The 25,047-nt window shown below is 39.8% G+C and overlaps 1 protein-coding gene across 4 annotated transcripts in view; it reads left to right on the top strand.

The window, feature by feature from the left end:
* The window catches only part of FARS2 (phenylalanyl-tRNA synthetase 2, mitochondrial), a 499,567-nt gene that overhangs the window by 45,279 nt on the left and 429,241 nt on the right, over nt 1-25,047 (top strand). For all 4 annotated transcript variants that reach the window (XM_077886004.1, XM_077886002.1, XM_077886005.1 and 1 more), the window contains exon 2: nt 1,872-1,957. The gene's annotated coding sequence lies outside the window, so the exon portion shown is untranslated. The remainder of the gene's footprint in view (nt 1-1,871; nt 1,958-25,047) is intronic.

Genomic DNA, 25,047 nt, shown 5'->3' with positions numbered 1-25,047 from the left:
GAGAGAATCTCAAGAAGACTACGCTGAGTCAGAGCCCAACTTGGGACTTGATCTCGGGGCTCTGTGATCATGACCTGAGCTGAAACCAAGAGTCATTCACTTAACTGACTGAGCCACCCAGGTGTCTCCCAGAAAAGAACTTTTAAAAGTAAAGAAAAATAGCGATGATGGTGCTTGTTATAGTTGAATAATTGCTTCAGTGTAGCTGGTTGTGGTGCTTTTATTATCATATTTTGGGGAGAGAATGTAGAGTCTTTGGCAGAATTAAAAAAGTTAATGTTGGTTATTAAGCTGGTTATATGGGGGCTAGTTGAACTCTCTACTTTTTTATATGCTTGGAAATTTTCATACTAATAGGCTTTTTTGATCAGGCAAGGAAGTAAAATAGTCTTGATTGTGGTAAAAAGTAAAAGAATATATATATAATATATAATATATAAATATATAATATACACACATATATATTTATAAATAGTAGGGAGATTTTCCTTCTTTTTTCTACTATCAGACGTATATAATGGTATTAGCCTTGAGCCCATTTTTGAGGCAAAATTCCTAACCATTTAGGAAATGAAGACAATAAAATCAGCCTTTTTTTTTTTTTTTTTTTTTTTTTTTTTTAATGTGGTCATCTCAGCTTTATGTGTGAAGACTGCAGAAATTAGGTGGTGTCTTTCTTTATCTAATTGCAGTGGAAGTTTTGTCCCAAGGAAGGACTATTTACTCTAGAAGGAAGGCCTGAGCTGGAACTGTCTTGTTGTAGAAGGCATACAGCTCCAAGGGGGAGGATCGGAATCTAGTCAGTGAGCATCTGTTTTTGTAGAACAGGATAGTGGGTACTGGAGGGAGCTACAAAGACAGGAAAATAAGATAGTAGCTATTATTTATGGAGGGCTTCCCCTGTGCTGTGCACTCTCTAAACACTTTACGTATATTTAATCCTTACAACATCTCTAGAAGATAGGGCTCGCTCGCTCTGTCTTCTTTCTTTTCTTTTCTTTTCTTTCTTTTCTTTTCTTTTCTTTTCTTTTCTTTTCTTTTCTTTTCTTTTCTTTTCTTTTCTTCTTTTCTTTTCTTTTTTTCTTTTCTTTGTGGCAAAATGTACAATACATAAAAATGACTATTGTAACCATTTTTTAAGTGTACAGGTCAGTGGCATTAAGTTTACATTGTTGTGTAAACCATCACTATCATCCATCTTGGAACTTTTTCATCTTCCCAGACTGAAACTCAGCACCTAATATACACTAACTCCCTATTCCTATCATCCCATGCACCCTGTCCCAAGCCCCTGGCAACTGCCCTTCTACTTTTTTGGTCTGTATCGATTTGACTTCCCTAGGGATCTCATATAAGTGGAATCATACAGTGCGTGTCTTTTTGTAACTGGCTCATTTCACTCAAGGTTCATCCATGTTGTAACATGTATCAGAAGTTTTTCCCTTATTAAGGCTGAACTATATTCCATGGTATGAATGTACCATCTTTTGTCCAACTGTATGTCTTTATTTTAATTTTATTTTTAAAAATATTTTATTTACTTGACAGAGAGCACAAGCAGGAGGAGGGACACAGGGAGAAAGGGCAGCAGACTCCCCACGGTGCAGGGAGCCCAATGTGGGGCCCTATCCCAGTACCCTGAGATCATGACCCTAGCTGAAGACAGACACTTAGCTGACTGAGCACCCAGGCGCCCCGTCCAACTATATGTTGATGTACTCTTGGGTAGCTTCCCCCTTTGGCTATTCTAAATAGGCTGCTTTGAACACGTGCATAAAACATGTTGAGATCTGGCTTTCGGTTCTTTTGCGTATATACTCAGAAGTATAATTGCTGGGTTCATATGGTAATTCTATGTTTAATATTTGTAGGAACCGCCATACTGTTTTCTACAGCGGCGTCACCAGTTAGAGTTGTGTCAGCAGTGCACCAGAGTTCCAATTTCTCCAGATCGAAGGTAGGTACTATTCTTATTTTAGTATCATAGAGGAGGAAGAGAGGTGCAGAGAGGTGAAATGGGCTCACACAGCTAACATACACAGATCTGAATTTGAACCCTACAGTCCAATGCAGAACCTTTGATAACCACATAAGATGAGGCCCAGAAAGGATCAGAGACATGATTAAGGGCACTATGCCTAATCCATTATCAGAGCCTTGATTCAGACCAGGCACCTTGCCTTCAGAGTACATATTGTTAAGCATTCTTAGGTTTAGTGGTTTCTCTTTGTTCTTTGTTTTTATCCCCTCCCCCCAAAAAAAAACCTTTAAAAAAATCCCACATTTTGTGGAAAGATATTAATTTTTAGATATCTCTATATGGTTTTTTCCTGCATTCTAAATTTATGCTTTAAACTGTTATTTAAAATATTATCTTAGGAAATGTATGCAATATGTTCAATTTTCTCTTTATTCAGGTTTCTTGGGTAAAATTTGCCTTTAAGTGTTTTGAATAAGTATGAATTGACTGGTAGAATGTTTTATACATCTCCACTCTACCTACTCCTGCCAGAAGTTTGATTTCAAATAAAACCAAGCAAAATTCTCTCAAGCTGGATTTAAATTGGGGGAAACTTGGAGGGTAGCAATGGTAAACATGGAGGACTTTTTTTTTTTTTTTTTTGGAGAGAGTAAAGTTTCCAGGTTTACTGACAGAGGAGCAACAGCTAGGAAATGTACTTATTTTTTTCATCCTTCTGTGTGTTTTGCTAGGAGGGCGTGCATTCCCCCTCAGCGCGGTCACCAGGGGACTTTGTGACCTTCTGAAAATAGTGCCATTCCTCCGTGATGCTGGCTTCGCTTGGCCAGTGTGTCAGTTCATGTGCCCTGTCTGCAGAGCCTCCCCTACCACTGCCAGTGAGGGGCCCTGTGATAATACAGACCTAGGGGCCTCTTTAAATCCTGCTCATGCAGGCAGGGCCTCTGAGTGGGTGACTTCTGTGCCCTTTAAGGCCGGGGGGCTGCGTGTGCATGGCCTTGAGTGCCCCCCCACGGTGAGGGTGACAGCTTGTACAACACACCATTATAGCTGGGTGTTCATTTCAGACAAAGACTCCTAGACCCATGGTATCAAGGGCCCACAATCAGCTAAGATGAATTTTCTGATCCGGAAGATATCTTTAAGATAATCTGATTCAGTGGCTCCCAGCCTTGGTGTACACTATGCTCTACCTAGCGAGCTTGAAAACATAATGATGCCTGAGGCCAACCTCCAGAGATCCTGATGTAACTGGTCTGATGGGTGCCCTGGCCATTGGGATTTGTGAAAAGCTTCACAGATAATTCTAGTGTATGGTCAAGGTATAGGATTGTTGCTCTAGTTTCTCTTGACTACCTGTTTTTTTTGGCTCTAAGATTTTTATCACCACAGAAGATACAGGAGGTCTTTTCTCTGGTTGTCCTTCTCAGCAGGGATTGCTGGAATATATTTCTCACATACAGGGGGAATCTCTTGTATTTTGTTTATCTGTTGTTTGAAAATTATTTTTATATCCTTATAGAGTCTGTCTTTATATTCACACAATTTAGTGCTGGTTGCTATAGAGGACAGATCTTATTGACTCTGCAGAGCCTTGAGTTTAGGAATATAGAGGAAAGACAACTGTTTGTTCTCCAAGATTTCAATGCAAGCTCCAGGTCACTGAGTTCTGATGGCAGTTTCATTTTATAAAGTGAAGACTGTGATGACATTGGAGCTGATATTTCTGTAGTTCTGGAAGGCTTCTCGCTACATGTAGCATCTGCCCTCCTGTGCTTTTAAACACTCAGCCATATCATTACTTTGGGAAGTCTGTATCTTTGAGTAAACCACATAGTCAGTTGGAGAGCATCTGATTTAGAGGAATGCTGTGTCCTAGCCCCTCCCAGGCTGTTTGAGTTTGTTTAAAAGGTCAGTGATGGACCTGGCATCATCTTTCCTATGTTGGGCTGTGGCTTTAAGATTATTTGGTTGAAACTTCATCAAATTTCATAGATGAGAGTTGGGGTTTGAGGGAGCAAGTATTCTTGTTTGATTTGGTTTTAAAAATGAGTATTTAGATGTGAAAATTTCTAACTTTGTCATTGTTTGTATTCTGTGTATTTATGAGAGCTCTGTCAGCAGTTGAAACAGAAAGGCTCCATGGTGGCTTTCTTGCTGTGTATCTCTTAGAGACCCCTGTTTAGGGTAGACAATGTTTGAGTTACTCTAGTAGTTAAGGACAAGGACTTCTGGACCCGCTCCAAAACCTTTCTGATATGGGCAGAGCAGAGCAATTTGTACATGTATATGTGTATGTACTTATGAATATACATAGTAGAAGCATACATAATGTTACCTTTATTCATAATCATACATAGCTGCTAATACAGAGTGGTACAGAGGAAATTCTTGTAGGATCATCTACTCATCATCTTCCTCAGTTTTTTCAAAGAGAGGTACATTTGGATTTGATCTGGTATTCACATTTAGATAATTTTATAATAGTTGTAGGGCTTGGACTGGGGAGGTGCCTCCCTTCTCACATTTGTGTGGATTTCTCCTCGTAGTTAGTTACCATGGTAACAGGTGTGTGTAAAGGTGGACTGAGGGCACTGATGGATGAGGGGGACCAGTTGCTTAGATCAAAAGCAAGGGCATCTGGTCATTTCCAACGTCTTTGAAAATGAAAGCTGTGCTTCCCTGGAAGGACTTGATGGGGTTCTTAGATCACTTGGAATGGTTTTTCTGCTCTGTAGTCTTATTTGTTGTCCCTATCACCTTCCCACTAATTATTCCTTGGTTGTTGACTTCCAGGGGCTGATTAGTTACACATGTCACTCAAAAAATGGTCAAGGGTTATAACAATGGGGGACTTAATTTTCTGTTTCCTCAACTTCATTTTTAACATGCTGAATGTTTGAAATGAAAAGGCAGCAAAGTACCAGCAAATTCTCTTTGAAAACATAGCTGGTTGTTTGTGGAGGATATTCTACCGGCCCCTCCTAGCTCCAGCCCAGCCCACTGCCACGCCTGGGTCTTTCAAAGCTGGTATCATTTCTAAGAGCAACAGTTTAGAATTGGTTGCCTTCCATTCGTAATAGTATGTGGCATCTTCATATAGGAAGTGTAGAATCAAATATTATGTTATGGTGGGATAGGGAGGAGCCACTAATATAACAGTAAAACAGTTGTGTGTGCATGTTTTTTTTTTTTTAATAAAACTAAAACTAGTATTCCAGTTTATGGAAGAAGGGGATAACTTGCACAAAAGTGAAGATAGCATCAGATGATTACAGTGAGCCTCTTCCTCTATGTCAGGCAGTCTCAATTGAAAAATGAAGATGAGTAAGACATAGTCTCTCCACTGTAAGAACTTCTCAAGAAGTTCTTTGTGCCATTTATCTTCTCAGTGATACACTCTTCCATAGTTACCAATCACATTGCTCTCCTTTCTTGTCCACTTACAGATGCCCAGAGTGACAGTTTTCTCACTTGGCACCCTTCCTATTTGCAAGGCAGGGCTCTCTTCTCATTGTGGCACCTGCTACTGCCAAGTGTGGTCCTGGCATAGTAGTTTCAGGTCCCCCTCCCCACCTAGATCTGTGTTATAACAAGAACACCGGGTGACTTGGGTGTACAAAATATGTTAATATGCATATCCCATTTCAGTCAGGCTAAGGCAGGCCCGAGAATCTGCGTTTCTGATGAGCTTCCACATGATGTTGATTCTGGTCTGTGGACCTCACTGGGGATAGCAAAGCTTTGCTTTCGAAAGCCTACTTAAATCTCCCCTAGTGCATAAGAGGAACAAAGATGTTTGGCTTGTTCTGCTAATATGGAATAGCATATGTAGCTAGCTAAAGACCTCTGGCTTAAATACTCTCATGGGGAGTCAAAGTTGAAAAAGTACCTGTCTAGGTACTAGGTGTAGTACTAGGTGCTAGACATAGCTTTCAGAGTTTTATTAATATACTTGATCCTCACAGCAGGTTTAGGGGGGTAGGCACTGTTACACCTCTATTTTATAGATGGGGAAATTGAGAGCCAGAGGAGTTAAGTAGCTTGACCACAGTCACGTTAACTATCAGGTGAAAGAACAGGGCTTTGAATGCAGGCACTTTGGCCTCAGTACCTCAACTTTGAAAGGATTGCTATGTATTTCCTGTGTGTAAGATGTTACATTTGTGAGAAAGTGGAGTGAGATCATGGCTGAGAAATGAGAATGTCTCAGTTTGGATAGTAGGGTGGTTCCAGAAGGCAAGCTGAGTACAGATTTGTGATTGGGATACGGAGGGGTTAGCCATAGAGGGTGGGTCATGCTGTTCATGTTTACTGGACAGGATTAGTGGGGGGAGGTGAGACAGGCATGATGCTAGCAGTTGAGGAACAAAAGGGCATGTAGGCAAACTTTTATTTTAGCATCCCGGTATATCAGATACTGTGGTTTATGTTCATTCATTCTTTTTAAAAAAGATTTTATTTATTCAATTGAGAGAGAGAGTGCGTGCAAGTTGGGGGAGGAGGAAAGGGAGAAGCAGACGATGCATGGAGTGCATAACCTAATGCAGGGCATGATCCCTATACCCCGAGATCTTGGCCTGAGCTGAAGGCAGGTGCTGACTAACTGAGCTACCCAGACACCCCTACATTCATTATTTCTTTTGAATCTTGTAATCTTACGGCATAGGTATAGATTTTAAAGATAAGAGAACTGAGGTTTGGAGAGATTTCAGTAATTTTCCCAAGGTTGACAGAGAGGAGGGTGACATAATATGAAAATTTTTAAAGATTTTTTTTAAAAGATTTTATTTATTTATTCATTCATGAGAGACACAGAGAAAGAGAGTGAGAGGGAGAGACATAGGCAGAGGGAGAAGCAGGCTCCATGAAGGAGCCCAATGTGGGACTTGATCCCGGGTCTCCAGGATCATACCCTGAGCTGAAGGCGGTGCTAAACCGCTGAGCCACCTGGGCTGCCCTAATATGAGTTTTAAGTCAGTTGCTCTATGGCTTCTCAGGGCAGGGCCTCAGAGCAGAAATTAAGGTATAGAGGGGGAGGTGAGCACTAGGTTGTTGACACTGCATTATAAAAGAGATGCGTGGTCAAGGGATGAGAGTAAGAACACAAGAGCTGCAAGGCAGAGAACCTACAAGTCTAGTCTCACTCAATGCTGGCCATTTAAAACTGGACTAGAGTTCCCTAAGATCTCCCTGTGTAGGGCTGGTCCCCAGGTTGGACACAGGGTTGACACTGCATGTGGGGTTAAGTGGCTTCAGGTTTAAATTCGTTTCCATCTGGTGATTAACATGTGTTGGGACCGAACACTCTCCCTGACCTCCTGTGTCCTTCCTCCCTGAGTCAGCCCAGGAGAGGTCAGTCCTGCCCTCATGTTGACTCCTGTCTCTGAGACACACACCCCTGGTGCCACACTCCTCTGCTTCACCACAAGTGACAGGTACTTCTGTCTTCTTCCCCTCATCTTTCTGAATATTGCATTTCTTGCCATATACCTTCCTCATTGCTCCAAATGTGAAAATCTGAGCTTATTTACTTTAAATAAATTATCATACAGCCTCATGTGACCCCATATAAATCTCCTTAACAGAGAACCTGATGGCATATGTGGTGTGCCTGGGGAAATCTCTGCCTCAGGATGCTCGTAATGGAGGGAACTGACTGGAGTTAGCTCGTGGGCACTGTTCATGTTTTGGCAATCATTGACAATATGGGATACCTTCAGGTGGTTCTCCATGAAGCTGTTCTCTGCACATGGCCCCCTGCCCATCATGAAATGTGAAATGCCTCTGGTCCCCTCCCTCTTGGGTGAGAGAGCAGACTTTGCTCTCTGGTGTGGCCCCTCTCATCTTTATCCTTACAATCAAAGGCTTCCATTTCATTTTGTATTGTTTTATTTTCGTTTTTTAAATTTTAACTTAATTTTTTTTTTCTTTGAGAGAGAAAATAGAGGGGGTGGGGGAGGGAAAGGGGGAAAGAGAGAATCTTTCTGGATGTGGAGCCTGACACGGGTTCAGTTTCATGACCCTGCATGACCTGAGCTGAAGTTAAGAGTTAGGTGCTTAATCACCTGAGCCATCCAGGCACTCCTCCATTTTTTTTTTTTAAAGATTATTTATTTATTTATTTATTTATTTATTTATTCATTCATTCATTCATTTATTTATTTATTTATTTATTTATTTATTTATTTATGAATGATAGTCACACACACAGAGAGAGGCAGAGACACAGGCAGAGGGAGAAGCAGGCTCCATGCACCAGGAGCCCAACGTGGGATTCGATCCTGGGTCTCCAGGATCGCACCCTGGGCCAAAGGCAGGCGCTAAACCGCTGCGCCACCCAGGGATCCCTAAAGATTCTCTTAATGATAGAAGCCTCAGAACTATATTACAAAAAGCTAAGAAATAGAGAGGGAAAAAATGCTTCCATGCCCCATGATTATCGCTTTTTGCAATGATTTTTACATATTTGTATGTTTTCTATCTGCATTCCCTGTTAGTACTACATAATCTCCATCATTACCATTTTAATGGTTGCATAATATTCTGTTGTATACCATTAATTATTTAGCTGTCTTGTTGACAAGTACATTGCTCCCAACTTTTCACAATTATTAATAACATTGTAAGGCATATCTTTGTGCATGTTGCTATTTCCATATTTTGAATTAGATTCTTAGGAGTGAGTCCCAGGTGTGGCATTACTAGGTCAAAGAGTATGAACAATTTTATGGCTCCTAAAACATATTGCCAGATTGCTTTCCAGAGGAGTGGAAGCAATTTACAATGCCATCACAAAGTCATTTGTTTTCAAGATGTTTAGCTAGGGTCAAGGATGCGGTCTCTCACAGTAGGACAGGAGGAGGGGCGTGTGTGTTTGTGTGCGCATGCACACAAAACTCACTGATTCATATGTGTATTGATTTCAACTGCAATGATATGCGTTGTTCTTGTTAATAGGAAGATACTAGGTATCTAATGCCAATGTAATAATTATTCAATGCAGTATTTAATATCACAGTGTGAAGGAATAAAGCAAGTTATGTATATTTCCTGTTTCTCTGGAATTTTGAAAATTTAAAAAAATTGGCAAAGATTAATGAATAAGAACATGCAGGCACTGTGATGAGGTTCTTCGTAGCCTTCTCCTTTTTGAGAACACCTATTGATTTGGAGGTGAAGGTGGAATTTGAAGAAAGTTCGTAGGACAGGCAGAGGGGAGGGCATTGGAAATAGCTGGGCCTATGCTCGGGAGCCCACCTAAGTCAGGTAGCAAAGATACCCTCTCCTGGCAACTGCAGTCTTTCAGATGCAGAATGGAGTGCTTATGACCTCAAAATCCTTCCTCACACATCTAGGGCTCAGTGGGAAAGGTACTTTGGTTAATTAGTAATTTGTTCTAGATCTTTGCCATTACAATTTTCTCCAATTCTTTGTATTTCCCATTGGACTGTTTTTGATGCTGGTAAACATCAAATGCCTTAAAGTAGGGACTGTACCTTTTAAAGTCATTAATTTTTATACCTGTCCGCTGGATTGTCTAGCACACTGTTTTATGTCTTATGTACCTAGTGGTGGCCTTGTGTCTTCTGACTGCCTGTGGGTAACTTGTGCTGTATCCGATGGTCCCAGGAGTTCCACCAAAGCCCCATGATTAAGTAATGGGATCGCCCAGGTCTTGTGCTCACATGTAAAACTCACAGCTGACCTCACAGGGGTAAAGGAAGAAGAAACTTTGGTGGAGAAATTACCTGAGAAAGGTGACTTTGGAGAAGACCTCTGACTAGTGTGTATTATCTCTCACATCATCTACTGGGACCTCCTTGTTTGACGGATGGAGAAACTGAGCTCGGGAAAGCCAAACGTCTTCCTTAAGGTCACACAGCTCATGGGTGTTGAATGTAACTGGACCTGGCCCTTGGGTCCTACTCTAGTGTCCTTTCCACTACTGCCATCTCCCTATGCCCTCAACAGATCTGTATTTGAAGGTTTTTAATTTTTAAAATTAAATTTTTTTTTTCTGTATGCCCACGTTTCGCCTCTCTTACAGCTACACAGAAATGTGTTTATAGAGATTGTGACCTTGAGGCAATAGTCAGATCCGGTCAAGAGCCATAGAGGCTTAGAAGTTTGTATTGATAGCCAAGAGATAGTGTGGGATCGAAATTCAGTTTCATACAAAATTACAGCTTTGCATTATTATCTCTGAATTTAAATATAAACCTTTTATTTTAGAGGAAGAATGTTCAGTGTTATTTGTGGTACATGTTTGAGGTGTGTATTTGCCACAATTGTGATACTAATAAAACTCTCATTATGATCAATATGCACAGAGTAGAGATTTACAGTTTTCAAGGGAGCATTAACTTTGAGTTTCTTGATTTCTCCTTTGCGACTGAAAGCTAAACCTCAGTGTTGTGTCCTCTGTGTGGTGATTTTTCTTCTTCTTCTCTGTAACTTCTTACCCTGAATATGACAAGCACATTGGTTTGCACAGTTGAAGTTCTGCAGCTAAAGGCTTTAATAGTGAGGGAGGTGCCCATGGTGAATGTCAAGAGGGAGGTGCCCATGGTGAATGTCAAATGGAAGGACCCAGCAGACAAAGGAGGAGGGAGAATGAACAGTCTCCTGGTCCTTTTAACAGCTCTGTGATGTCTGCCCTGGGATTTGAATGATTTGTGAATGACTACAACCGGCTCAGTCTGAGGTGCTTGAGGCCTCTGGAAATTGATGTTAACCACATCAGCTGTCAGTAGTTATAGCTACTGGGTAATCGGGTTTGGAATTTATGGGTATTTACATTTCATGGGGCTTTGACTATGTTTCTGTAAGTTGGGAGTAGAAATGTTTGTCCTTGGTATGACTGAATAGCTTATTTTATGCATGGTGCCAGCATTTCAAACTGTCTCAGTGTGTAAACCACTTTCTTCCTGGGAGAGGAAAATAATCTCATTAATCCTATCTGTGGCTAGTGGATGGGATGATTTTTGCCTGCATCCTAGGAATCTAGCTCCATACTGCCTTCTGTGCAATAACTGGTAATATGGTTACACAGTAAAAAGAAGTTTAGAAGAGTCTTACTGAAGGCTGTTGATAAACATTTTGTTACAGCTTGCTGAGGTAGGCACTTTTTTTACTTTGTTTGGTCTCAAAGGGATTAACTTTTTTTTTTTCAATAGGAACTAGAAGCTTGTTCTCAAATTTAGAAGATAAGAAAAAACTGAAAGAGCAGAGAAAATTAACCCAAGTTCTTTCCACTTGAATGCAAGCAATAAAAACATTTCAAAAATTTCTTTCATTCCTTTTCTATACATAATTTTTATGTGGCTATAATTAAGCTATTACATTTTCTTTTTTTTTTTTTCTTTTTTTGTTAGAGAGAATGTGAGGAGGAGGGGCAGAGGGAGAGAGTCTTAAGCAGACTCCATGCTGAGTGCAGAGCCTGTTTTGTGGCTTGATCCCATGACCCTGAGATCATGGCCTGAGCCCAACCAAGAGTCAGTTGCTTAACCGCCTGAGCCACCCATGAGTCCCTGTAGTTATTTATGGAAAAAAAAATTTTTTTTTTTGTTTTTCTTTCTACTTACCACATACGTTTTTCCTTGTCATATAATTTCCCTTTCAGAACCCTAGTTTTTCATTGAGAGGCACTTCTTAAAATATTTGCTTTTTTTGTCAGTGTCTGGATCAGAGGCTTAGCCCTTTTTTATCGGTGGGGTTTTGCACTGTCCCTCAGCCGTGAAGACAGGCCTGGGTAAATTGTCTCTTTAGTCAGTAGTGCTGGGCTCTCTCTTTCCTTTGAGAGTCATTATTTGGCATAGCTCTAATATTTTCCCAGTTGAAGATTATCCTCTAGTTCGAACTTTCTGTGCATGAAGCTTGATATGTATTTGGGATTAGTTCTTTAGGATATTTTCCCAGAGTTGAATTGCTGGTTGAAAAAGACGAAACATTTTGATGTTATACACACACACACACACACACACACACACACACACACAGAGTTTTATGTTGTATATTATATTATTTTTGATAAGTTGATACTAGTAATGCCAAACTAACCATACAGTGCACCTTAACATTAGGTGTTACTGCTGTTTAAGCTTTGTTAACGTGATATGTAAGAAATAGCATTGAGTTATTAAGTCTTTGCTTAGCAGTGAGTTTGAACATTTTGGCATACATTTGCTAACTACTTGGTTTCCTGTGTTATGGATTACCTCATCTTAGCTTAGTGTTCTTGTGGGTAAGGAAGGGTGATGCCCGTGGGAATCTTGGTGAGTATGGTTAGCACACAGAACTGCCCTGCAGCCTTGATCTTGGCAGGACCCTACGTTGTGCTTTTAGCTTCTGTCTTACCTAGTGGCAGGCAAGCACTCACCCTCCCCACGTTGCTTCAAGAGATGAGAATCTTTTAAGACTGAAGTAAAGGGTGGGAGTTGGGCTTAGTTGGTAGTGTATGTGACTCTTGGTTGTGGGGTTGTGGGACCAAGCCTCATGTTGAGTGTAGAGAGTACTTAAAAGTAAATAAATAAATTAAAAAAATATATATTTTAATAAAGATTGAAGTAAAGGAGAGTGAAATGTTTTTTAATCAAAAAATGGAGCATGGGATCCCTGGGTGGCGCAGCGGTTTGGCGCCTGCCTTTGGCCCAGGGCGCGATCCTGGAGACCCGGGATCGAATCCCACGTCAGGCTCCCGGTGCATGGAGCCTGCTTCTCCCTCTGCCTGTGTCTCTGCCTCTCTCTCTCTCTCTCTCTCTGTATGACTATCATAAATAAATAAATAAATAAAAATTAAAAAAAATGGAGCATGGATGTAAGAATTTTTTTCACTTTTAAAAAATAGCCTGCTACAAAATTGTTCTTCTTCCGTTAATTCTTTCCTGAATTTATGGAGTGTCTACTGGGCCAGGTATTCCTGAGGGAGTGCCCCATGCAATGACCTCAAGGCAGAAAGAGAGCACTGTGTCTTGGGAAGGCAGGTAGAGCCAGGGCACCTGGATGGTGACCAGAAAGATCTGGGTGAAGCCACAGGAGCAGGAAGGAACCCAGTGATGCGGACATTTGTAGGCCTGGAAAATGTTGAGGGCAAGCTCTGAAGGGTTTGAGCTGTAGTACCCTAGAAGGATCACTGTAGAAGTGGATTGGAAGGGCGCAAGAGAGGAAGCAACAACTCCCATTGGGTACCTGTCAGGGTAGTCTAGGCACGAGGTGATGGGGCCTCACATGCTCCCTCTTCTTAAACCATCTGGCAGAGGAGCATAATTTTTTATTTTTAATCTGTTGTTGATGGATGTGTTTGTAAAGGGATATGTTAGGAAGGGTTAAAGACCGGGGAAAAGGAAGAGCTTAGAAAGGAAGCCTTAGGGAACCCTGGGTGGCTCAGCGGTTTAGTGCCTGCCTTTGGCCCAGGGCGTGATCCTGGGGTCCTGGGATCGGGTCCCACGTCGGGCTCCCGGTGTGGAGACTGCTTCTCCCTCTGCCTGTGTCTCTGCCTCTCTCTCTCTCTCTCTGTGTCTCTCATGAATAAATAGATAAAATCTTAAAAAAAAAAAAAAAAAAAAAAAGGAAAGGAAGCCTTGATATCAAAGGGGGTCATTTCTCTGGAAATCTGTGAAATCACAATTCAGAAGAGCCATAGGATTTTTGTTGTTGTTCAGGGAGGGAGTTGGTGAAATGATACAGAATTCTTCTGGAGAAAAAAGATCTGAGAGAGACCTGGGAAATTCTGAAAAAAATAAGGAATGAGCAGCAACTAGACTTAACTGGATGTTAAGGTATGTCATGAAGCTATAATTGCTTAAGTGGTGGAACTGGACAATTTAAGCTTTTTGCTGCAGAAGAAGAAATAGGCAAACAGATCAATGGAACAAAATAGTATCCAGAAATAAACCTGAAATGGACCTGAAATTAGATGATGATAATGATGGTTTTCAGATCGCTGTAGAAAACAGATTTTCCAATAATTTAAATAGAGAAACGAGGTTAAGCAATATGCATTTTTCCTCTTTCACACTTTACACCCCAGGAAATTCCAGATCAAAGATTTAAGCATGAAAATATGAAACAGTAAAACTAAGAAAACATGGATGGATTTATTTATAATTTCATAATAGTGAAGATCTTTCTCTGAGCCATAAATTTGTAACACACATGGCCAAGAAAGAGTTGCCATTAGCGATCTTAATTTTAAAAGAACTCGTAGATGCAAGTAATGAAAAATCTCTTAATTCTGTAGGTTTTTGTGTGTGTGTGTGTGAATTTAGTAGATTAAGAAAAAATATATAAATGCTGCTAAAAAAGTAAATGAGGTATATAGCCTTGCTAGTAATAATTATTGGAAGGTATGTCAATGACATATTATTTTTGGCCAGTTTGGCAAAAAATAAAGAAAATTCTAAGTGCTCACAGAACTTGGGGAAACAGAAACTCTCACCACAGGAGATCCATAGACAGTATCAAAATAGAATGTATATGCCTTTTCCCTAGAAATCCTACCTTTAAGAAATTACTGTCCATCTGGACTTACAATGATTTGTGAAGATATGTGGGCAAGGATGCTTATTCCAGCATCATTTGCTATAGCAAAAACTTGGGAACAGAGCGCCTCAGTGTGGTACTGGTCAAATAAATTGTGCCACTCTCAAATGGTATATGATTTGTAGCTGTCCAAAGAGTGAGGAAGGTGTGTAATGTGCTGACAAAGAAAACATTCCAATGCGTGTTGCTGTTAAATGAAAAGCAAGATGTGGTCTGTGACCCTGTTTGTAGAAATAATAAGAAAGAATATGTTTTATAGATAGATTAAATAAATCCCCCACTCTTCCAAAAAGGATCACAGGTAACATTAACTGTTGTAGGAAAAGTGACAAAGTAACTGAGGTAGAGATTCAGGAGGCATCCCATTTGAATTGTGTGTGTGTGTGTGTGTGTGTGTATGGTCGGTTTTATAATTTTTAACTCAACAGGGGTTATCTGAGTTTGAGATTATAGCGTTTTGTCTGAAACACACACATCAACACTCCCTAATAAATGTCAGTCAGAAAAAAAAATCCTGTAACGTTTTCTTTATTTATAAATTGTGGTACGAGACTCAGATACACTTATTTATCCTATCCTCCTGTGACACTCTTAAGATTGAGACCTTTTCAGTTTTTTATCTTGGTGGTTTAATTAGCTAAGGAGAGGACCATGAGCTGCTTTTTAAGCATGGGCAATTTCCAGTGTAGTGAACATATAGCATTATATAAGTTTTAGGCGTATAATATAGTGATTGAACAGTTCTATACCTTACTAAGTGCTCATCATAAGTGTCCTCTTCAGTCCCCATCACCTATTCCACCCATCCCCCCACCCACAATTTGTTCTTTAGAGTTAAGGTTTGTTTCTTGGTTTGCCTCTCTCTTTTTCTCCCCCTTTGTTCATTTGTTTTGTTTCTTAAATTCCACATGTGAGTGAAGTCGTATGGTATTTACCTTTATCTGACTGACTTCTTTCCCTTGGCATTATATTCTAGCTTCATCTGTGTTATTACAAATGGTAAGGTTTGGGATCCCTGGGTGGCGCAGCGGTTTGGCGCCTGCCTTTGGCCCAGGGCATGATCCTGGAGACCCAGGATCGAATCCCACATCAGGCTCCCGGTGCATGGAGCCTGCTTCTCCCTCTGCCTATGTCTCTGCCTGTCTCTCGCTCTCTGTGACTATCATAAATAAATAAAAATTAAAAAAAAATGGTAAGGTTTCATTCCTTTTTATGGCTGAGTAATTCCTTTGTGTGTACCATATACTACATCTTCCTTACCCCTCTGTTGATGGACATTTGGGCTGCTTCCATAATTTGGCTATTGTAAATAATCCTATAATAAACATATTGATGCATGCATCCCTTTGAATTAGTGTTTTTGTACTTTTTGGGTAAATACCCAGTAGTCTGATTACTGTTTATGTGGTATTTCTATATTTAATTTTTTGAGGAACCTCTATTTATTTTCTATAGTAGCTACAACGGTTTATGCTCCCAGCAACAGTGCGTTGAGGGTTCCTTTTTCTCTGCATCCTCACCAACACTTTTTTGTATTTTTGATTTTAGCCATTCTCATGGGTGTGAGGTGATATCTCATTATAGTTTTGATAGCATTTCCCTGATGATGAGTGCTACTGAGCATCTTTTCATGGGTCTGTTGGCCATCTAGGTTTCATATTTGGAGAAATGTCTGTTCATGTCTTCTGACCATTTTTAAATTGGATTATTTGTTTTTTGGTTATTGAGTTGATGTATCAGTTCGTTATATATTTTGGATATTGACCCTTTATTGGATATGTCATTTGCAAATATCCTCTCCCATTCAGTAGGTTGTCTTTTTGTTGGTTGTTTCTCCCAGAAGGCAATTCTCTCCCCCACCCCCTTTTTTTTTTTTAAGATTTACTTATATTTTTGAGAGAGATTTAGAGGGGAAGAGGGAGGTGAGAGGAAGAGAATCTTAAGCAGACTCTACACTGAACCTGGAGCCGTTCCCTGAGATCACTTGAGCCAAAACTGAGAGTCAGATGCTCAACTGACTGAGCCATCCAGACTCCCCCCAGAAGATAGTTTCTGATGGAGAATTTTTTTAAGGACTCTACTGTAAGAACAGGGAACCTTTTTGGGAACTAGATTTGTACAAGCCATAAGTGAAAAAGGAGTGTTCACAGGGAATAGTCTCAGCAAAGCCATGGGTGCTAGTAAGCATGAGAAAGTGCTGGAAAACAGAAAATGGTTCAGGCAGGCTAGTTTGTGGCTTGGAGTTAGAGAATATTAAGAGGTGAATCCAGAGAGGGAAGCATTAGTTCCTAAAGCTTTGGTGACTTTGGAATCACCTGGGAATTAAATAATACTGATAACTGGCTTCTACCTCCAGGCATTGTGACTTCATTGGGATGGCGTGTGCTGAGGCATTGGAAATTATAAAGCTTCCCAGATTTCTGTGTTTAGCAAAATTTGGGAACATCCAAGTCAGTTTATGAAGGTCCATATAATCATACTGAGTCATTAGGATTTTATCCACAAAGACATTTTTGGCATGGAGGAGCTGCTGAATGATTTTACCAGTAGAGTGATTTGATCAGAACTGTAGTTTGGAAGATCTTGCTGTTGGTTTTGGGGTAAATAGATTGAGAAAGCTGAGACTGGAGGCAGGGAAACCAATCAAGGGGTCACCTTAGGTAAATGAAAGTGGCCTGATGGAGGGAATGACAGTGATAGAAAGAGGCAGATGGATCCCTGAGATATTGAAGAGATGGATTCAGTAGAACTTGTAGTGGGTGGGATGGGGTGTATGGGGCAGACGGGAGTCATCAGTTGACTGAGGCAGATGGGAGCAAGGAGAGCAGGGATGATGTAGGGGAAGGGATAGATCTTTTCTCCGTGTTTCAGTAGGGGTCACCAGCACTGCTGGTTTCTTCTTCTAAGGAGTAGCTAACCAAGTCTATCCATTCTTTGCTAAGCACTGACCTCATTTGATGAACTGCCTCTAGTCTGATTTCTCCTCAGGTTGATCTCATATCTTACTCCTTTGCAGTTTGAGTGGTTGTCTTTTCTCTAATGATTAATGATTTTGTATGTCTCATGCATTAAGAGATCTAGTAAGGGGGATTCTCCACATACTTGTCATCCATGGAAGTCCTCATGGCCACTGTGTCTCAGTGGCATCTAAAGAGCTTCGGTTTTCATAGTTGGGGAAATATAAATTTCATTAATCTTTCATATAATTGAATTGAGAATATATATTACTTTTATCTGAAAAGCTTTTGTGGAATTTTTGAGGCAGATTTAATATAGCAATCTGGATTTGAGAAAAATACAATCTATGAAATAAAAGTTCAGTTGTGCTGTATTTTAAGAAAATCTAATATATAAAAATCTGAAATGACAAAGCTGGTAAATTGTGGGTGGTGATAATTGGTGGTTGATAATTTTGCTAATTCTTGGCTTTGAAAAGAGGTGCTTTAGGAATCCTTCATAATGTAAGTTTTCTGTGTTCATTTAAACGATTTGGATTTTAGGAAAAATATCTTAGGATAGGGAACAGCCTGCCTAGATATTAGATAATTAATATTGTTTTGAGAATCCTGGAGAAGCATTAATAAGGGTTAAGACCCCTCTCCCCCCATAATGCTGGACAATGTCGGAGAAGGTGAGTATTCCTTTGTATACATGTGCTCTCTGACCTTTCCCCATAACTGTAGGTTTTGTGAATAGTTGTCTCATCTTTTTCCATGTGTGCAGCTCCTGCAGAACCCCATAGTGAAGTAAAACCTTGTGTATGACATTTTGGTCTGTAGACATAAATGAGATTCTAAAATTATAAATTATATTTAATGAAATTCACTGTAGATTTACCTAGGTACCTAAGGTTTGAAGCCAGAAATTATAGAGTTAGATGGGAAATGCATTTCCTGGTGAGAGAAAGGAGCTAAGAGAAATTATGAAAATATAATCTGGAAAGAAAACACTCCACAATATGAAAAATAGTAAGACCTTAACATTAAGTATTTGTGGTAAGGTAATAGGCTCTCCCCAGCTTTCAAAGAAAGAATGATATACCAGCAATAAAAAAAAAAAAAAAAAAAGTGTTTTCCAAAGCATCAAGATATACTGTTGGCAACATATTATTTTGAAAAGAATTTGTTTTGTTTCTAAAGAGTAGAATGATTTTTAGAGAAAAAGGGAAGAGAGGGTACCTGAACACCTAACACATTTGTGATGGGCTGATTATAAATGCATGTTCAGAGGCAAATGACCATGATAAACAACCGTATAGGAACCTGCTTCATGTGAAATGAAATCATTTGCCTCCTACCACCTTGCATGGCATCAACAAATGAGTTGTGCATGAGACATAAAGCAGCATATAGTGCTGGTGCTCATTCTGTCATCTGCTGGGGCTTCATTATGGAGAGGGATGCTGGTGGCTATCCACACGCTTAACTGGCAGCCTTCACTAACTAATGGAGCCATATTCGTGTTGGCTGACATCTGATTTTAGAAGTTATTTGTAAAGAAAAGTTTGTTGTAATCCAAACAGAGATTTTTAAATGTCAGATGTGCTGCACAAGATTCATCTAATGTGAGTGGCACCATAGGAAGGATTAGCTATTTTTCTAAACACTCATATATGCTGAGGCTGTTTTTCCTGTGTGCACTTAGTATTTCCATATAGCATATTAAAGCAAAATATTAGAAATAAGCACAAATTTCTGTAGTTTTGAACATTGTAAATAGGACTACAATATCACCAAAGTGACAATGTTATTAGTAAACCAAAAAATTTGATGGTACACCATGTAAAGACCTTAGAAGTCCACATTCTTGGCCTCATAATGAGAAAATAAGCTCAACAAACAAAATCAACAACTCTTTTCAGATCCATCAGAGATTCAAGGTTACGAGGTAAACTGCTGCCCCAAGAAATGCAGAGAAGAGTGCATACCAGGAATCACTGTTTACCAGAAGCAGAAGTCCTGGGGTAGAGCCCTCCTTCCCTGCCCCACCCTTCTACCCCTTCCCCCACCAGGACTGGTAGGAGCAGTTAAACTGTTAACAGTTGAATTGCTAGAGGCTTGGTGTACACAAGCCTGAGAGTTCAAAACTACCAGGGCCCTGCGTGGAGGGGGAAGGGCTCTGTGCTTTCATGAATTTTATTTCCAGGAGCCCCACCAGAGTCTCAGAAAAAAATCCTCTCCTGTTTTTGGCAGGGGGAGGGGAAAAGAAACCATTTTGAAATATACCCAGAGCATTCTGTTCTCCTTAACAAAAGCCTACCCTAAAACTAATTTACTAAAGCTTAACAGACCTGGATTTTACCAGAACCTAACTGACCTGGGGGTGGGAAATAATCAGTTGCAGCCCCTTCTACACTTTTGGTCTCACCCCAGAGGGAAAAGGAAAGGTGAGTCACTCTTAAGAAAAAAAAGTCAAAAGAAAGTCAAAAAAAAAAAAAAAAAAAAAAAAAAAAGTCCAGGGGCATAGGCTCTGTAAAAGACAGACCTGCTGGTAACACTATAGAGGGCTTCCCCTCCCCCCAACACCGTACCACCATTTCAGTCATGGTCCTGGATAATAACAAGGGATTATCAACAGCAAGACTCAGACCCTATGTAAGAGAAAGCTAAAGGCAACAAGGAAGACAAAAATGGACACTAGAGGAATTTTTAGCCTTTCTGACACCTAAAACTAACAGTAAACACAGCTATCTTAGCCAGATACACAGAAGACCTCACACTAAAGACTTCAGTTCCTTTTACATAATACATCATTGTCTGGCTTTAAACAAAAAATTTCAAGGCATGCTAAAAGGCAAAACACAGTTTAAAGATATAAATGAAGCATCAGAACCACAGTCAGATATAGAAGAGATTTTTTAATGATCAGACTGAGCATTTAAAATAAGTATATTTAATATGCTAAGGGTTCTAATGGTAAAAATGGACAAAATTCAAGAGCAGATAGATGTAAACAGAGAGATGGAAACTCTGGAAAGAATCAAAATTAATGCTAGAAATGAAAAACACAGAAAGGTAGAATGTGTTTTGGCTCATCGGTAGACTGGCCTGGGCCAAGGAAACAGTCAATGGGTTTGTAGATTCGTCAAGAAAAACTTCCCCAACTGAAAAGCAAAGGGAAAAAAGAATAAAAAGTACCAGAACAGAATGTTTAAGAACTCTAGGACAGTTAAAACATAAAATAGGTGTATTGAGAATACCAAAAAGAGAAGAAAGAGGAAAAGAAGAAATATTTGAAGTAATAATGGCAGATAAATTTTCCCAAATGGGTGATGGACATCAAACTACAAATCCGGGAAGCTCAGAGGACACTATGCAGGCAAATTCCAAAAAATCTGCACTTAGGTATATCATATTAAAACTACAGAAAATCAAAGACAAAGTTCTGAGTAAAGCCAGAGGAGATAAACACCTTACCTCTATAGGCTCAAGGATAGGAATTACATCCGATTTCTATTCAGAAACCATGTAATCAGATGAGAAAAACAGCCAACTTAAAAACTTAAAAGTCTGTACAGTTGTATCTCATTTTATTATTCTTTGCTTTGTTGAATTTTGTTTCTTGCAAATCTTAGGTTTGTGGCAATCTTACACCAAATAAGTCTCTCACTGCCATTTTTCCAACAGCTTTTCCTCTCTTCATGTTTCTGTGTCACATTTTGGTAGTCCTCAGAATATTTCCGACTCTTCCATGATTACTATATTTGTTATGGTGATCTGTGACCAGTGATCTTTGACGTTCCTCTTCTGATTATTTGGAGGCACCACGAACTGCCTATATAAGAAGATGAACGGAATTGATAAATGTTGTATGTATCCTGACTGCTCTACTGACCAGCCATTGCCCCATCTCCTTGGGCCTCTCTCTTCCCTGAGACACAATGTTGAAATAACGCCTATCACCCTATTTTGGCTTCTAAGCCTTCAGGTGAAAGGAAGGGTCGCATAGCCCTCACTTTAAATCAAAAGCTGGAAGAGATTAAGTTTAGTGATGAAGGCACGTTGAATGCTGAGGCAGGCCAAAAGCTAGGCTGCTTGCACCAAACAGCCAAGTTGTGAATGCAAAGGACAAGTTCTTGAAAGAAATTAAAAGTGCTATTCCAGTGAACACATGAATAAGAAAGCAAAACAGCCTTACTATGATTTGGAGAAAGTTTTAATAGTCTGGATAGAAGATCAAACCAGCTGCAAATTCCCTGAAGCTAAAGGCTAATCCAGACTAAGGTCCTAGCTGTTCAATTCCGTAAAGGCTGAGAGAGAGGAGGAAGCTGTTGAAGAAAAGTTTGACATTAGTAGATGTTCATGAAATTTAAGGAAGGAATCCATGTTTGTGGATTCATCAAAGTGCAGGGTGAAGCACCAGGGCTAAGGTAGAAACTGCAGCAGGTTATCTAGAAGATCTAGCTAAGGCAATTAATGAAGGTGGCTGCTCTAATCAGGTTTTTGGTGTAGACAAAACAGCCTTCTGTTGGAAGAAGATGGCATCCAGGACTTTCATACCTACGGAGAGGTCAACTCCTGCCTTCAAGGCTTCAGAGGACAGGCTGACTCTTCTGTTAGGGACTAATGCAGCCGGTGACTTGAAGTTGAAGCCAGTGCTCGTTTACCATTTCAGCATCCCAGGGCCCTTAAGAACTATGCTAAATTATTCTGCCTCTGCTCTAAATGGAACAGCAGAGCATGGATGGTGGCACATCTGTTTACAACATGATTTACTGAATATTTAAAGTCTGCTGTTGAGAATGATTGCTCAGAAAAAAAGATGAGCTTCAAAATATTCCTGCTCATTGACAATACATCTGGTCATTCAAGACTTCTGACGGAGATGTCTTATGAGATGAGTGCTGTTTTCAGGCCTCCTAATACAACATCTATTCTGCAGCCCATAGATTGCGGAGTACTTTCAAGAAAGATGTTTCATAAGGCTAGAGCTGTCATAGATAGTGATTCCTCTGATGGAGTTGGGCAAAGTCATTTGGAAACTTTCTGGAAAGGATTCAGCTTTCTAGATGTCCTTCAAGATATTAGTGATTCATGGGTAGAGGTCAAAATATCCATATGAATGGAAGTTTGAAAGAAATGAATTCCTCCCCCCCCCCATGGATGACTTTGAGGGCTTCAGGATTCCAGTGGAAGGAAGGAACTGCAAATGTGGTGGAAACAGCAAGAGAAGCAAAATCAGAAGTGCAGCCTGAAGATGTGACTGAACTGCTGCCATCTCATGATAAACCTGAATGGATGAAGAGTTGCTTCTTAGGGATGAGCAAAGAAAAGTGGTTTCCTGAGATGGCATCTCATCCCGGTGAAAATGCCAGGATTATTGTTAAGATGATAACAGAGGATTTACGATATGACATAACTCAGTTGATCAAGCAGCAGTTTGAGAGGATGGACTCTAATTTGAAAGAAATTCTCCTGAGTATAAAATGCTATCAAACAGCATCACAAGCTACAGAGAAATTGTTCCTGAAAGGAAGAGTCAGTAGATGTGGCTGACTTCATCGATGTCTTGTTTCAGAAATTGCTACAGTCACCCCAGCCTTCAGCAGCCTTCATGAATCACCACCCTGATCAGTCAGCAGCCATTAACGTGGAGCTAAGACGCTCTGCCAGTGAAGAGATTATGACTTGCTGAAGGATCAGATGAAGGTTAGCATTTTTTTTTTTAGCAATAAATAGTCTTTTTTAAATAGGTCATGCACATTGTTTTTCAGACATAATGCTATTGCATGCTTAAGAGACTACAGAATAGTGTAAATATAGCTTTTATATGCAGTAGAAAACCAAAAAATCCATTTGACTCATTTTATTATGAGATTTACTTTATTGTGGTGGTCTGGAACTGAATTCTCAATATTTTCGAGGCATGCCTTCATCTTGTAAAATTATCCTGCAAAACTGAAGGAGAAAGGAAGAATTTCTCAGACAAATAAAAATTGAAAGAACTTTCCACTAGTAAATCTGCCTGGCAAGAAGTGTTAAAAGTTCTTCAGAGAGAAGGGAAATGATCAGAAACTTGGTCAGAAACTTGGATATACACAGGGGTAGGAGGAGTAGAGGGAAGGAATACATGAAAGGGCATCTCGCTTCCCTCCCTTGAGGCACTGGTGCCATGTTCTGCACCCAGCACCCAAGCTAAATAATATAGATAAGGAGCTTTCTGGCTTGTTGGCTTAAAAAAAGAGAGTAACTTTCTGAACCCACAGCTGCCTGGTTAAATGACCTCTGCATTTAAAGATTACTAAAATGGATATAGCGAGGTCTCTGGCTCATGGAAGATAGGAATCTCCAAAAACTCTGGGCAAAACTGCAAATAACAAATGAAAATATAGCGAAAATCTTGTTCCCCTTTGTATTTATATAAATATTGCACCTTATTGTGTCTTACACGACAGAAACTTTTGTTATAGTATCACCTTGTCAGTTACTGTGGTGTCATTTTAAGATCAATCACTCAGAGCTTAAAGAAAAAAGAATTGAATATATTAAGTGTAGACATATGAGCTCTTTAAAAGCCAAGCATTATTATAGCTTTTCAAACTAGAAATGAAAGGGCCACGGAAGCATCATATTTATCTTAAATTTTTCACATATTGATGGCTCTCAACCACATAAATGAAAAATCTTTTGGGGTACTCCCTTAAAAATAAAAGGAGGTCTTGACACAAATGTGAGAAAGTAAGCACTGTGGATTATTCTTATTCATGATTGGTGCATTTCTTGCTATGACCTCATAAGGAACCATTGTTAGGGAACTACTAAGTACCTGCAAGGAGTCCATGGGTGGGCCAATTGGGCTTTTGGTCCTTTTACTGAAGAAGTTGATTTTTGGTGACCTGAGGGACATTGACCACAGTTAGCTTTTTTCCTTTTTGGCTTTTGTCTATTTTGTTTGTTCTTTTTTTTTTCTTATTCTTTAATTATTTAAAATTATTATTTTTTAAAACGTTTACTTTCATTTCTCCTCATTCTTTTTTTTAAAATTTATATTTTCAATTCTTATTTTTCTCTTTTTTCGATTTTTTCTCTATTATTTTTATTTTTATTTTTTTAGTTAATAACTTTAGCTAGTATTGGTAGTATAGTTAGCAAGTTAACCATGCTGCAGGGCTTTGCAGCAGTCCATACTAATGAGGACATCCATATAGACAGTTACCAGCTCCTTAAGACCGTTGGCCAGGACAACTTCAAGGTTGACTCAGCATATTATGGAACAGAAGTGGCTGTGAAGGTCATTAATAGGAGTCAGCAGAGATTTTACGGCCTCCAGAGACTATTCCTTGAAATCCAAAGCATGAAGGTCTTTAATTACCCTAATAACATGAAACTATTTGAGATGATCTTGACCCAGGTACATCTGCCTGGTTCAGAGTATACGCTAGCCGCTGTTTGACTACCTAGTGGACTGTGATCACATGGAAAAGAGGCTTGTAGCAAATTTTTCTGGAGAGTGTCCACTGTACAGTGCTTCTTCCACCAGAAGAGTATTGTCCACAGGGACCTAGAGCCAGAGAACCTGATTTTTGA

The sequence above is a fragment of the Canis aureus genome, chromosome 37 (genome assembly GCF_053574225.1).
Source record: "Canis aureus isolate CA01 chromosome 37, VMU_Caureus_v.1.0, whole genome shotgun sequence".
NCBI classification, from domain to species: Eukaryota; Metazoa; Chordata; class Mammalia; order Carnivora; family Canidae; genus Canis; species Canis aureus.
This window is presented reverse-complemented; position numbering and strand designations above follow the sequence as displayed.